This window comes from Monodelphis domestica, chromosome 3 (assembly GCF_027887165.1).
Source record: "Monodelphis domestica isolate mMonDom1 chromosome 3, mMonDom1.pri, whole genome shotgun sequence".
NCBI lineage: Eukaryota > Metazoa > Chordata > Mammalia > Didelphimorphia > Didelphidae > Monodelphis > Monodelphis domestica.
The window spans coordinates 457,586,893-457,603,129 of record NC_077229.1 but is presented as its reverse complement, the minus strand read 5'-3'; the positions used below and the strand labels follow the sequence as shown (position 1 = coordinate 457,603,129).

At 35.7% G+C, this 16,237-nt stretch overlaps 1 long non-coding RNA gene across 1 annotated transcript; it reads right to left on the bottom strand.

Annotated features, from left to right (window-relative positions):
* Positions 1-2,621: 2,621 nt before the first annotated feature.
* Positions 2,622-9,964, bottom strand: LOC130458512 (uncharacterized). Its single transcript, XR_008917881.1, has 2 exons — positions 9,819-9,964; positions 2,622-6,180 (listed from the first exon to the last, which is right to left on the bottom strand). It is a non-coding gene; the product is annotated as an uncharacterized LOC130458512 (long non-coding RNA).
* Between the last annotated feature and the right edge of the window lie 6,273 nt (positions 9,965-16,237).

The following is a 16,237-nucleotide window of genomic DNA, read 5'->3' as shown; positions in this document are numbered from 1 at the left end:
GTTTGAGGATTGTTTCTGACATGTAGTATCTGTGTGGACTAAAGTAAGGCATTTACCTTCTCTGGCTCTGCTTTCTACACCAAGTAAAGTGAAGTGGTTGAACTAGATGGCTTCTACGGTCCATTTCAGTCCTAAACCTAGGATGTGATGAGTCTATAACCATTGCTTTTATGCTGAAAGAGATTACTAATTCTTTCTCAAGACTCTGGGCTCATTATGGACATTTTTTCCTTTGTAATATTGTAAACACAGCCTACTTTTTTTTTCTTTTTCAAAAGGTTCACTTTTCTAAGGTTAACTGAGGTTTGATTTCCACCTGCAACTTTTATTTTTAATAATCTGCTGACAATCAGGTGCACTGTACAACACAATGGAGAGAGTGTAAGAGAAATGGAAATGCTATAAACTAGAAAACTTTCCATTTTTATGGGAAGACATTTTTTCCCTTCTACCGTGGTTCTCATATATGCAGGACTTATGTGTAGAAACAAGATCACCCTTCTCAACTTCAACTACCAGGCTATTTAAACTGAATTTTCAGACTATGTCAAAAGTGGGATTATAATTCTAGTAAAAGACTCCTGCAGTCTGGAATTTGAGAAAGAAAGAAAGAAAGAAAGAAAGAAAGAAAGAAAGAAAGAAAGAAAGAAAGAAAGAAAGAAAGAAAGAAAGAAAGAAAGAAAGAAAGAAAGAAAGAAAGAAAGAAAGAAAGAAAGAAAGAAAGAAAGAAGAAAGAAAGAAAGAAAGAAAGAAAGAAAGAAAGAAAGAAAGAAAGAAAGGAAAGAAAGAAAGAAAGAAAGAAAGAAAGGAAGGAAGGAAGAAAGAAAGAAAGAAAGAAAGAAAGAAAGAAAGAAAGAAAGAAAGAAAGAAGAAAGAAAGAAAGAGAAAGAAGAAAGAAAGAAAGAAAGAAAGAAAGAAAGAAAGAAAGGAAGGAAGGAAGAAAGAAAGAAAGAAAGAAAGAAAGAAAGAAAGAAAGAAAGAAAGAAAGAAAGAAAGGAAGGAAGGAAGAAAGGAAGGAAGGAAAGAAAGGAAGAAAGAAAGGAAGGAAGGAAGGAAGGAAGGGAGGAAGGGAGGGAGGAAGGGAGGAAGGGAGGAAGGGAGGAAGGGAGGAAGGAAGGAAGGGAGGAAGGGAGGAAGGGAGGAAGGGAGGAAGGAGGAAGGAAGGAAGGAAGGAAGGAAGGAAGGAAGGAAGGAAGGAAGGAAGGAAGGAAGGAAGGAAGGAAGGAAGGAAGGAAGGAAGGAAGGAAGGAAGGAAGGAAGGAAGGAAGGAAGGAAGGAAGGAAGGAAACAGAAGGAAAAAGAAAAAGGAAGAAGTACGTACCCAGTTCCTGTTTACTACATTTAAATTTATTCTATTATTAATCTGAGAAGTGAATTCCATGAAACCCACGGACTTTCTGAAGCTCATTCTCAAAAAGCACTAATTATTTCTTTTAAAAGTTAGTTTGAAGAACAGTTATCCATTCAATCTTTTTTTCCTCCTTTGGGAGAACTAAAGAGCAAAGACTGTTCCTTTCAAGAATTCATATGGGTAAACTTTTTTCACAGAAAGAAAAGAAAAGTAAATTATCTATAATATATTATGGATTAGGGGAGGAAAAGGGAAGGGGCTTGTATAGTCAGAACAGAAGAAAAATTTCCTGAATAAAATATGTCTTAGTAGCACCCAGTTTCTGTTTAATAGGCACTGAGACAAAGTTACTGATGAATAATTGCCTTGTGTAGTCCTTTGCTCTGGGAAAGACTTTTGCTGAGAAGCATATGGCTTCTATGCTCTCATCTCCTATCCACCTTGTACTCTCTCACACACACCCCAAAATACAAAGGCAACTGCCCTATAATCTACATTGATGATACTATGGTGCAGCCTGGCTGCCAGGTGGTACTGGAAACACATCATTCACATCATACCAATTTCTCATGATAACTCAATAGTTTATGGCCAGCTTTCACGTGGCCCTTTGAGAAGGGAAGCTTTTTATTGAATTTTCCCTTAATGAAGACCAGTCTAATTGTCTCTACATAGATGTTTGGATGAGAGCCAATGAGAAAGTACTAATGGGATGTAAGATTAAGATTAAGTGCAGCCTGATGGAGGACAATAAAAACAGAAGGCATACTCCATGTAAAAAACCACAAACTTTTATTTATTTTATTTTATTTTCCATCTCAAGCATGTCTTGCTCTGAGCTATTTCACTGATCTGACTACATAGTGGAACCAGAATGTTGCAATAATAGAAGCTCCTTGAGGGCAAACAATTGATGAGATTGTCCATCCCAGTGTATGTTTTCTTGTTTCCCACAAAAGCCAACTGACTGAGTTCAATAGAGGGAAGTCTCATTGGTCCTTTTCCTTCTTTCTTCCAGGAAAAAAAAAGAAGAGAAGAAAGGAATGACAGAAGGAAGGAAAGAACGAAGGAACGAAGGGAGGGAGGAAGGAAGGAGGGAAGGAAGGAAGGACACAGAGGACAAGAAAAGTACCCATTTTCCATGACAGTAGCACTTTTGATTTTCAAATATTCCTCTATTTTATTTTTTTGCTTATTATGTCATCCATCAGGGTCATTAAATAAAGTTGTTTTATCTCTTGTATCTAGGAATGAATTTTATATTGATGTGAGACATTATATAAGAAGTAAGCTTGTAGGGTTTCATTTTGTACCACCTAGTCAAATTTATTTTTACAATCAAACAGCAATAAACATAGCAGGATTTTTATTCTCTGTATCTTTCAGCTGTATGAAAGTAAACATGCAGTCAGCTTTAGAAAAATCATTCAGGAAAAACTGACTGTTCCCTTGACATATTTTCATATTTTTATCAAAGATTACCTTGCTATGTGTGTAGATCATTCTAAAGGTTGTTATGGAGAAGATAAAGTGAACAAATGATAAATTGTTATTGATTTCACTTGATTATTGTTTTAAACATATATAGGGGGCAACAAGGAATCTCAGTGGTTAAAGAGCCAGAGTTGGAGATGGGAGATCCTAGGTTCAAATAGGGCCTCAAACATTTCCTAGCTACATGACCCTGGGCAAGTCACTTAATTCCAAATTCCTAATTTTACTGCTCTTGTCTTGGAACCAATACTCAGTAATGATTCCAAGATAGAAAGTAAGGATTTAAACATATACAATATGTAATTATATATGTGTCATATAATTATATGTTATACATTAAAGGATCAGAGGGGCTAGAATATGATATTCCAGAGGTCAAAGGAGCTAGGACTTCAATCAAGAATCACTTACCCAGCAAAAATGAGCATAATCCTTCAGGGGAAAAAAATAGGAATTCAATGAAATAGAGGACTTTTAAACATTCTTGATTAAAAGGCCAGAGCTGAATGGAAATTTTAATCCACAAATATAAGACTCTAGAGAATCATAAGAAAGCAAACTGGAAAATAGAAACCAAAAGATATTCAGTAAAGTTAAACTGTTTATATCACTACAAGAGGAGATAATTCTTGTAGTGCCAATGAAATTATTAGGACAGTTAAAAGGAGTATATATAGACAGAGGTGGAGGGTGTGAGTTAAATATGATGGGATGATATAAAAAATCAAATTAAATTAAATTAAGGTGGGAGTCAGAGGAACACATTGGGGAGGGGGAAGGGGGAAGTAGAATAGGGCAAATTATTGCACATAAATAAAAGAGATATGAAAGAGCATTCACAATGGATGGAAAGATGGGAGAAGTGGGGAGGAGATTGTATGAATCCTACTTTCATCAGAATTGGCTCAAAAAGGGAAGAACATACTCCGTCAATTAAGTATAGAAAATTAATTTATCCTACAGGAAAGTAAGGTAGGAAGGGGATCAGAGAAGGGGGTAGGGTTGATAGAGAAGAGGGCAAATTGGGGGTGGTGGATGTCAGAAACAGGAAGGAAATAGAATGGAAACTAATACACAGTAATCATAATGGTGCAAAAAACCTTTTTTACAAGTCTCTAATAAAGTCCTTAGTTCTTAAATACATAGAGAAATGAATTGAATGTTTAAGAATACAAGTCATTCCCCAGTTGATAAATGGTCAAAAGACATGAACAGGCAGTTCTCAGAGTAATTAAAACTCTCTATAATGATGCAAAACATGATCTAAATCACTATTAATTAGAAAAATGCAAATTAAAACAACTCTGAGGAACCACCCCACACCTATCAGATTGATTATTATGATAGAAAAAAAGAAAAATGACTAAACTTGGAGGAGATGTAGGAAAATTAAGATACTAATGCACTTTTAGGGTAGTTATAGACTGATCCAACCACCCTGGAGAGCAATTTGGACCTATGCCCAAAAGGCTATAAAATAGTGCATACTCTTTGACCCAGTAATACCTTTTCTAAGTTTGTCTCACAGAGATTAAAAAAAAAAACAACAGGAAGGACCTACATCTACAAAAATATTTAAAACAGCTCTCTTTAGAGGGGCAAAAAAAATTGGAAAGTGAGAAGATATCCAACAACTGGAGAATAGTTAAGTTATAGTATATGATTGTAAATGAATACTATTGTGTTGTAAGCAAGCAAGAGAAGCTTAAAGAAACCTGGAAAGACTTACACAAACTGAAGCAGATTGGAATAAGCAGAACCAGGAGAACAATGTACAGTGAGAGGAATACTATACAGTGAACAACTGTGAATAATGACTATTCTCAGCAATAAAATGATCCAAAATTATTCCAAAGGACCGATGATTTAAAAAAAAAATACCATCTGCTTCCAAAGAAAAAGAACTGAGTCTGAATCTAGACCAAAGAAAACTTTTTTCATTTTCTTAATTGTTCTTTTTAGTTGAGTTTCCTCCCACAAAAGGTTTAATATGGAAAAATATTTTTACATAATTGTACAAGTAAAGTCTATATAAAAGTGCTTACCATCTCAAAGGAGGTGAAGGGGTTTCAGGGAAGGGAGGGAAGGATGGAATTTGAGACTCAATAGTCCTTGAAAAATGTTGGAAACTGTTTTTGCATGTATTTGGGGGAAAATTAAATTAAATGAAAAAATTCTTTTGAGTCTTTCCAACTCTCAAATATCTCAAAAAAAAAAAACTGATCCCTTAAGATTTTTTTTTTTTACATATATGTTGAGGGCCATACTTTCTGAGGGCTAGACCTGTTACATTTTATAGCACTTTCCCACACCCATCCTGCATTGCCTAGAACTCAAAGAGAATTGAAGAATTAATTTTTCTGCCACCAATTCCAATCCTTTTCCCCATAATGTTGTTTCCTAAATTTTAGAAGTTCAGGCACTAGTACCTCAATTCCCCTGACCCATTTAACATAGCTTTTACAAAGGCATATATGCTTCAAAGATAAAACAGGAACAAACATACAAACATTTCCCTTAATGCATTGGTAGGAAGAGCATAATTCCCCCATACCAACTGTTTGGGAGAGGGGCAGCAAAGATCAGACTCAAAATTTAGCTCATTTCCTATATATCATTAGTGTGATCTAGTTTAAGTCCACAGTTAGCAATACTATTGAATTGGCCATAATATCCTCTGGGACAACTGGACTCCTAGATCCCAATAACTGGTGCTCAAAACTAGACTGAAGACTGCACGTTGGAAAAGAATGAACAGAGGCCAAAGACGAAGGAAGTAGCCCTCAGGCCCCACTTCTCTAATAACTTTGTATGAGTGAATCTAGCAAAAATCCTGGGCATTTCAGAGATCAGGTCATTTTTTTTAAAAGACTGATAATTTCAACTATTCAGCTAGTAGACTAAGACAAAAACGTAGATGCATGTTCCAGTTCTCTACTCCCCCAAAAGTCGTTTTAAAGACACTCTCATGGATGATTCCATTTAAGTGTTCTAGGCACACATCAAAGTCCCATTACACTTTTTAAAGGGAGGGACTCTGGAATGAATTGCTTCTGTTTAAATCTGCTCTTCCTGTCTTCCTAATTTGTCTTGTCGCTTCCTATTTATCATATGGCACACTGCATACTGAGGTGTTAAAATCAAAATCTTGTATTTTTATTGTCATCAATAATGGAAAATTAACTGTTTTGGAAATATTGAAGGATATGTTTCACTTTACATCTGTTGTTCTCTTCAAGTTTCATCTCTCATTTCTCTTGGGATGATTTGGATTATTTGGGACTTTCACAAAGTTTTCTATAGATGCATTTCCCCCAAAGGCCAGAATTTTTCTCCTAAAACAAAAACAGACAAAATTAAAGTTAAAGTTGCTTGTTATAATTAAATTCAGATCTCAATTATTAGAATAATTGGTTTCTGTGCTGTGGTCTGACATCTTTCTTTTAAGTACAGAGACTTCTAGGTCTATGAAATAAAATCAGATGAGTGTTAATTTAACACTTATGAGCATAAGTCTGAGTTAGGCTGTGCTCAGTTCTTAGGGACCAATTGCCCAAAGTGTTAACACTTCTCTCCTTTAAGGCCTTCCCTAAAAAATAGTTTAATTGATTCTTTTTTTCTCCTACATCACTGTCACTTTCTAATGATTCTCTCTCCCTCTCCTAATAGAATACTCCATTTTCAACAGAACAGCCAAGAAAAACAAGGCGACCCACATATATACTCTTTCAGCTGACTTACCTTTTTTTTTTATCTGAGAAAATTGAGACCATTCTGTGAGTTTCTGCTTCTCTCATTCTCTTTATTTCAAAATTTCTTGACATTATCCCTTGATCTTTCCAACTTTTCCAAGCCTCTGATAAAGTCATGACTCTTCTTCTTGCTCTCTCCAAGATCCCTTGCTTCTTTCCCTTGTTATCTTCTCCAGTAGATTGATTGTTTTCCCTTAATCATTCCCTCCCCTTCTAAACCTTCTCTCTATCTGTTCTTTCTCTTTAAACAAGTCTTTTCTTTCCTTAAAAAAAAATTCAATAGACATGCCATTCCCTCAAGCTATCATCTTCCTATCTTTTTCTCTTTCTTAGCAAAACTTGGGGGGGGGGGGGTATCTATGCTTATTGCATTCATTCCCTTTCTCCTTCCTCAACCCTGTCCAGTTTGTTTTATAATCTCCTTATTAAATTGTTGTTGTTTTTTTCCAAAATTACCAAGGATCTTTTATTTGCCAAATATTATGATCTTTTTTGGTCTTTATACTTCTTGACCTCTGTGATATATTTGACCCTTGTAGTCACCTTTTCTTCCAAGATACTGTCACTTTTCTGAACTTTCATGACATTATTCTATAGATTTTTGCCTTCTAACCTGTTGACCATTCCTCAATCTCCTTAGCTGACTCATCTTTGATATCATGTTCCCTAACTGTGGATGTTCCTTTATTCTGGGCTTTCCTCCCCTACCACTACATTTTCTCAGAAGTCTAATTAACTCCCATGCATTCAATTATGATCTTAATCAGATGCCTCATATCTATCTATCTATCTATCTATCTATCTATCTATCTATGTGTACATATACATAGCCTCAGTCTTACCAAATGCCTGTTGAGTATTTCAGATTGGAGGCATCTCAAATTTAAAATGTTCAAAAAAGAACTTATCTTCCTCCCCAAATCTACCCTCTTCTAAACTTCCTTATTTCTGTTAAAGGCATCACAGGTATCCCAGATGTGTGTATTCTATATTATTATGGACTTTTCATTCTCCATCACCTACATATTAGATTAGCTGGATCTTGCCATTTCTACATGGATAACAACTTTCACATTTGACTCATTCTTTCTATTTATGAAGCCCCCACATTAGTTTATCACCCATCATTTAGACTATGAGTCAACAGACTGAGGCCTGTGTTTTACCATCCTTGAGCTAAGAATGGCTTCTACATTTCAAAATAATTTTTTATTACATCCAAAAATGTAAAAATCATTCTTAGTTTGCAAATGGACAAAAATAGGCAGAGGACAGGATTTGACTCTTGATCCTAGGATAGTTTCTCAACCCCTGACCTAGACTATTGCTAGTCTAGTGAATTAATTTGTTCCCTTTGCCCCTAGTGTCTTAGCCACTCCAATTCATTTTCCACACAGCTTCCAAAATTATTTTTCTTTTTCATATATCCAGCAAAATGTCATATCCCTACCCAAAATAATCCATGGCTTCCTATTGCCTCTAGGATAAAATATGAACTCCTCATTAAGTTTCCAAAGCCCTTCACAACCTTCCCTCAACCTATTCTTCCAGCCTCATTGAATATTACTTCCTCTCCCACACTCTACAATTCTGTCAAAGTGCCCATCTCCTTGTTCCATTCAACAACCTCTTTTCCCTCTTCTTTCTTTGTAATCTCTATCCCATAGTGCTGGAATCATTCAGCTAATAAATGTTTATTAATTACCTACTATGTGCCAGGAACTATGCTAAAGGGTTTGGGATGCAAATGTAAAAAAAGAAAGATGCTTCCTACCCTTGAGTAGCTTACCATATAATGAGGGAAGACCACACACATACAAGGAAACTTAAATAGGAGAGATTGGGTCATGGTGGAGATGTCAGAAAAATCCCAAAGTAATGCAGCCCACTGAAAAATGAGGAGAGTTCTAAGCTGATCTCCCTCTTTAAATGGAGGTTTTGGAATTCTAAGCCGCACTTTCTCATCAAAGGGTAATAATGAGGAATGTACCCCCTACTCACCTTGGTCTAGGTAGCCCCCTTTATTTAAGCAGTTCAAGTTACCAACTTCTACATGAAGTCTTTACTATTCCTGCAATTTCTAGTATCCTCTCTCCTTCGTACCTTGTATTTAATACCTTTATATTTATTCTGCACATTATTAAATATGCATTTGTCTGCCCTGTTAGAATGTTAGCTCCTTGAAAGGATGGGTTATTATTATATTGTTCATTGTTGATATATTATTATTATTACTATCCATTCATTCATTCACTCAATTTGGATCCCTATGGTCTACCATAATGCCTGGCACCATAGCAGGTGCTAAATAAATAGTTACTGATTGATTTGATTTGAACACATGGACCATGTCTGTCACCAAATGGCTGATTTTGCAGCTCTAATCAAACCCCTTCTTGCCAAGAAGGAGGCATGTTTTTCCACAGTTCTTTCTTTTTATAAGGTAACTTACTCAAAGGAGAGCTATTGTAGAAACAAAGATTCTTCAGCGAAAGTAAGGGGTGAAACATAAATAGCCTGTTTTATTAAAAGCAATTTGCACTTTGGGTTTTAGTTTTTAAGAGTATATAGTTTCTGGCTACTGAGCACCCCTAAATCAAGTAAGACTAAGAAAACCATTCTGCAGACCATATAAAAACCAGAACCCCTCTCTACTTCCCCAAAAAGACACACTACAACAGCTCTGGCACTGTATATATTATATCAAAGGCATAAAAGGAGTGTACAGAAGCAAAACAAGCCAATATTGTGGAGTCCTCTAAACAAAAGCTGTGCTATGCTAGGCCAGACTCAGTTTGTTCAATCACTTTTAAGTCATGTAGAGTTTCATGACCCCATTTAGATTTTCTTGGCAAAGATAATGGAGTGATTTGCCATTTCCTTCTCCAACTCATTTTAAAAGATGAGGAAACTGAAGCCAACAGGGTAAAGTGACTTGCCTAGGGTCACACAGCTTGTATGTATTTAAGGCTGGATTTGAACTTAGGAAGATGGGTCTTTTTGACCCAGTCTCTATCCACTCTATCCATTGCACCACCTAGCTGCCTTTAGACTCAGTTTAGCCTCCTGGTAGCATAATCTCAATATTGGAACAAAATGAGATACTTTTAAGTCATTCAAAACTTTTAAAAAAGATATATTTATCCATAAGAGGAGAAAGATACCAAACATGAAAACACTGAGGATATCTCAAGTGATTTGACTGAATGAAAATCACTTACCTGAGTTATACATGATGATCCAGCAGCCAGGCATCAAAATGGATTGTGGTTGGTATTCCTTCTGGTGAGTGACAAAGAGGTAACATCAGTCCTCTTGACATTTAGTTCTCTAAGATAACCAAGTTTCAAGGAATGACTTTATAACTTTTAAAGAAAAAAAACTAATTTGCATAGGTGCAGGGGTTAGGATATATTGCTCTTATCACACTAATGGTAGTAAATACAGTTCTCACTTGGATTCAATAAAAATTTATTAGCCCTTCATGTTGGTGCTGAAGAGAAATGACAAAATGTAATAATTCCTGCTTTCAAGAAACTCATACTCTAATAGGGCTTGCGGGTAAGCGTGGCGGAAGTCTAGATGCGGGACACATTCTCTCCCCAGCACCCACCAAAATAGACTACCTCAAAAGAACATAAAAAACATTTTCAGAAGAACGGAGGAACTCTACAGTAGGGCACAGCATTGAAGGTATATGTGGTCTGGGCATTTCCACACTAAGAGGGTGAAAAAGCTCCCACCCAAACATGAGCCTCCCCCAAAATACCTATGGAGCCAGAGTCAGAGCCAGCACACATTAGAATCAGCAAGTGAGCAAGGGGCACCTCTAGAGTGAGCAAAGGGCACCTCTAGGTCCTTGGGAGCTGACTAGGACCACCGGGGACCTACCCCTAAGAGCAGTTACATCAGAAACCATGGTACACTGGGAAGCACAGACTGTGGGCACTCTCCCAAACAGTGGAGGCTGCAGAGATTTGAGAGCTTGCCTCAGGCAAAAACCTTGCTCCTTAACTCCATAAACAGAGAACCTGCCCATCTCACTCAGATTTCTGACTAACAAGGCAAGGCAAAACCACTATAGGGATGGATAATTGTGCCCAGGACCAACAAACTCCCTCCAAGAAAAACAGGAAGAAGGCATTGACCCTGGAAAATCTTTATGGAGGGATAACCCAGGCTACAGAGAAAGTAGAGGAAGAAATTCAAACAAAGTCAAAACTTTCCAAAAAGAAATGGAAATTGTCCACAAGCTCTGGAAGAATTCAAATTGAAACTTATCAAAAAGATGAAAGCCTTCTGGCAAGAAAAATGGGAAATAATTCAAAGGGAGAACAACAGTCTAAGGGACAAAAACTCCCAATTGGAGAAACAGCTGGAAGCCACAAAAAGCAGGGTAGACCAAACTGAAAAGGAAAACCAGTCTTCAAGGACCAGAATTAAGCAACTGGAAGACAATGATCTTGCAAAACAGCAAGAATTAATAAAGCAAAGTCAAAAGACTGACAAATTAGAAGAAAACATAAAATATCTCACCAACAAGGTGACAGATCAGGAAAACAGAGGAAGGAGAGACAATTTGAGAATCATTGGTCTACCTGAAAAGCCAGAAATAAACAGAAATCTTGACATCACAATACAAGAAATCATCCAAGAAAACTGCCCTGATGTTCTTGAACAAGGGGGCAAAATAGACATTGAAAGAGTTCATAGAATACCCTCTACACTAAATCCCCAAAAGAAAACTCCCAGGAATGTAATTGCCAAATTCCAAAGCTATCAAGCTAAGGAGAAATTTCTACAAGAAGCCAAAAAGAGATAATGCAGATACCAAGGAGCACCAATCAGGATCACACAAGACTTGGCAGCTTCCACACTAAAGGACTGCAAGGCCTGAAAAACAATATTCAGAAAGTCAAAAGAAATGGGTCTTCAACCAAGAATCACCTATACATCAAAAATGACTATATGCTTCTAGGGGAAAGTATGGGCATTCAACAGAATAGAAGATTTCCAAGTATTTGCAAAGAAAAGACCAGAACTAAGTGGAAAGTTTGATATCCAAACACAAAGTTCAAGAGAAACATGAAAAGGTAAATATGAAAGAAGGGGAAAAGGAGAAAAATATTTTTTTAATTCAAACTCTCTTCTTTAAGGGCTACAATTAGATCAAATGATATATATTAATATAGGGGGAAATGTTATTTGTAACTCTCAAATTTTGTATTCATTATTATAGTAATTAGAAAAATCATTCATAGGAAAAGGTTGGGGCATTAAGGGCTATAAGATGATATGCAAGAAAAGAAAAGAAAAAGGATAGGGGGAATCAATGATGGTACTAAGAGATACTTGAAGAAATAAAATAAATAGAATAATATTTTTCACACAAAGATACTCATGGGAAGGGAAGGGGAAGAATACTCTTATAAGAATGAGAGGAAGAGAGAGCTAATAGGTAATACTTAAACCTTACTCTCAATGAAATCAACTCTGAGAGGGAAAACCATTTAGATCCATTGGGATCCTGAATTCTATATTATCCTACAGGGTAAAGGAGAAGGGGAAACTAAGGGGGGTAAAGGGGAGGGAGTACAAAAAGGGAGGGAAGGAGGGGGGGAGGGAACTTAACAGACCCTAAAAAAAAAAAGAAGGGAACAAAAAGGGAGGGACCAGAAAGGAAAACATGTCAAGGGAGGGGATTAGGGAGATTGATTAAAAGTAAACCAATGGTTTAAAAGGATATAGCAAAAGAAGAAAGGACAGAACTAGGAGAGGATATCAAAATGCTAGGAAATTCACAAGTGACAATAATAACTTTGAACATGAATGGGATGAACTCACCCATAAAATGTAGATGAATAGGAGAGTGAATTTGAATCTAAAATCCTACCATATGTTGTCTACAAGAAATACCCCTGAAGCGGGTAGATACTCATAAGGTCAGAATTAAAGGTTGGAGCAAGACCTATAGGGCTTCAACTGATAGAAAGAAGGCAGGAGTTACAATCATGATATCTGACAAAGCCAAAATAAAAATAGACCTCATTAAAAGGGATAGGGAAGGTAAATACATTCTGATAAAAGGGAGTATAGACAATGAGGAAATATCACTAATCAAGATGTATGCAACAAATGGTATAGCACCCAAATTTCTAATGGGAAAAGTAGTAGAATTGAAGGGGGAAATAGATAGTGAAAGTATAGTAATGGGAGACCTGATCCTACCACTATCAAATTTAGATGAATAAAAATAAAAAATAATTAAGGTAGAGGTAAGAGGTATGAATGAAATCTTAGAAAAATTAGAGTTAATAGATATATGGAGAAAAATAAATAGAGACAAAAAGGAATACACCTTCTTTTCAGAAACACATGGTACATTCACAAATATTGACCATATACTAGGTCATGAAAACATGGCATACAAATGCAGAAAAGCAGAAATAATAAATGCAACCTTTTCAGATCATAAGGCAAATAATAATAATAATAATAATGATCAGTAAGGGTACATGGATAGCCAAATCAAAAATTAATTAGAAAATAAATAACATGATTCTCCAAAATCTGTTAGAGAACAAATCATAGGAACAATTAATAATTTCATTGAAGAAAATTACAATGATGAAAAATTCTTTCAAACTTTATGGAATAAAACCAAAGCAATACTCAGGAGAGAATTTATATCCTTGAGTTCATATATTAATAAATTAGGGATGGCAGAAGTAAATGAATTGGACATGCAAATCAAAAAACTTGAAAGTGAACAAATTTAAAAACCCCAGAAGAAAACCAAATTAGAGACCCTAAAAATTAAGGGAGAAATTAATAAAATTGAAAGTGATAGAACTATTGAACTAATAAATAAGACTAGAAGCTGTTATTTTGAAAAAACAAACAAGAGACAAAGTACTGGTCAATCTAATTTAAAAAAGGAAAGAAGAAAACCAAATTAAGAGTATCAGAGATGAAAAGGGGGGTCTCATCTCCAATGAAGAGGAAATTAAGGCAATCATTAAAAATGATTCTGCCCAATTATATGGCAATAAATATGGCAATCTAGGTGATATGGAGGAATGTTTACAAAAATATAAATTGGCTACATTAACAGAAGAAGAAATAGAATTCTTAAATAACCCCATATCAGAAAAAGAAATCAAAGAGGCCATCAAAGAATTCCCTAAGAAAAAATCTCCCTTTCAAGATGGATTCACAAATGAATTCTATCAAACATTCAAAGAACAGCTAACCCCAATACTATACAAACTATTTGACATAATAAGCAAAGAGGGAATTCTACCAAATTCCTTTTATGACACAAATATTGTACTGATTCCAAAGCCAGGCAAGTCAAAAATAGAGAAAGAAAACTATAGGCCAATCTCCTTAATGAACATAGATGCAAAAATCTTAAATAGCATAATAGCAAAAAGACTCTAGCAAGTGATCAGGAGGGTTATTCACTATGATCAGGTGGGATTTATACCAGGAATTCAAGAATGGTTCAATAACAGAAAAAGCATCCACATAATTGACCATATTAACAAGCAAACCAACAAAATCACATGATTATCTCAACAGATGCAGAAAAAGCCTTTGACAAAATGTAACACCCATTCCTATTGAAAACACTAGAAAGTATAGGAATAGAAGAATCTTTCCTAAAAATAATAAACAGTATCTATCTAAAACCATCAGCCAAATCATCTTCAATGGGGATAAACTAGAAGCCATCCCAATAAGATCAAGAGTGAAACAAGGATGCCCATTATCACCTCTATTATTTAACATTGTACTAGAAACACTAGCAGTAGCAATTAGAGAACACAAAGAAATTGAAGGTATTAAAATTGGCAATGAAGAGACCAAGCTATCACTCTTTGCAGATGATATGATGGTCTACTTAAAGAATCCTGGAGAATCAACTAAAAAGCTAGTGGAAATAATCAACAACTTTAGCAAAGTTTCAGGATACAAAATAAACCCATAAAAGTCATCAGCATTTCTATATATCTCCAACACATCTCAGCAGTATAAATTAGAAAGAGAAATTCCATTCAAAATCACCTTAGACAATATAAAATACTTCTATCTGCTGAGACAAACACAGGAACTATATAAACACAACTACAAAACACTTCCCACACAACTAAAACTAGATCAGATCAATTGGAAAAACATTAACTGCTCATGGGTAGTATGAGCTAACATAATAAAAATGACCATCCTACCCCAAACTTATCTATTTATTCAGTGCCATACCCATTGAACTTCCAAAAAACTTTTTTACTGAATTAGAGAAAACCATAACAAAGTTCATTTGGAAGAACAAAGGATCAAGAATATCCAGGGAAATAATGAAAAAAAAATACAAAAGAAGGTGGCCTTGCAGTCCCAGATCTCAAACTATATTACAAAGCAGTGGTCATCAAAACAATTTGGTACTGGCTAAGAGACATAAAGGAGGATCAGTGGAATAGATTTGGGGTAAGTGCCCTCAACAAAACAGTCTATGACAAGCCAAAAGATCCCAGCTTTTGGGACAAAAATCTACTATTCAACTAAAACTGCTGGGAAAATTGGAAGACAATGTGGGAGAGATTAGGCTTGGATCAACACCCTACACCAAGATAAACTCAGAATGGGTGAATGACTTGAACATAAATGAGGAAACTATAAGTAAATTATGCAAACACTGAATAGTATACATGTCAGACCTGTGGGAACGGAAAATTTTAAAACCAAGCAAGACTTAGAAAGAGTCACAAAATGTAAAATCAATAATTTTGACTACATCAAACTAAAAAGTTTTTGTACAAACAAAACCAATGTAACCAAAATCAGAAGGGAAATAACAAACTGGGAAACAATCTTCTTAAGAAAAACTTCTGACAAAGATCTAATTACTCAAATTTACAAAGAGCTAAATCAATTGTACAAAAAATCAAGCCATTCTCCATTTGATAAATGGGCAAGGGACATGAATAGGCAATTTTCAGGCAAAGAAATCAAAACCATTAATAAGCACATGAAAAAGTGTTCTAAATCTCTTATAATCAGAGAGATCCAAATCAAAACAACTCTGAGGTATCACCTCACACCTAGCAGATTGACTAACATGATAGCAAAGGAAAGTAATGAATGCTGGAGGGGATATGGCAAAGTTGGGACATTAATTCATTGCTGGTGGAGCTGTGAATTGATCCAACCATTCTGGAGGGCAATTTGGAACTATGCCCAAAGAGCGCAAAAAGACTGTTTGCCTTTTGACCCAGACATAGCACTGCTGTGTTTATACCCAAAGAGATAATAAGGAAAAATACATATACAAGAATATTCATAGCTGCACTCTTTGTGGTGGCAAAAAATTGGAAAATGAGGGGATGTCCTTCAATTGGGAAATGGCTGAACAAATTTTGGTATATGTTGGTGATGGAATACTATTGTGCTCAAAGGAACAATAAAGTGTAGAAATTCCATGGGAACTGGAACAACCTCCAGGAAGTGATGGAGAGCAAAAAGAGGAGAACCAGGAGAACATTGTACACAGACTGATACACTGTGGTACAATTGAATGTAATGGACTTCTCCGTTAGTGGCAATGCAGTGATCCTGAACAACTTGGGGGGATGTATGA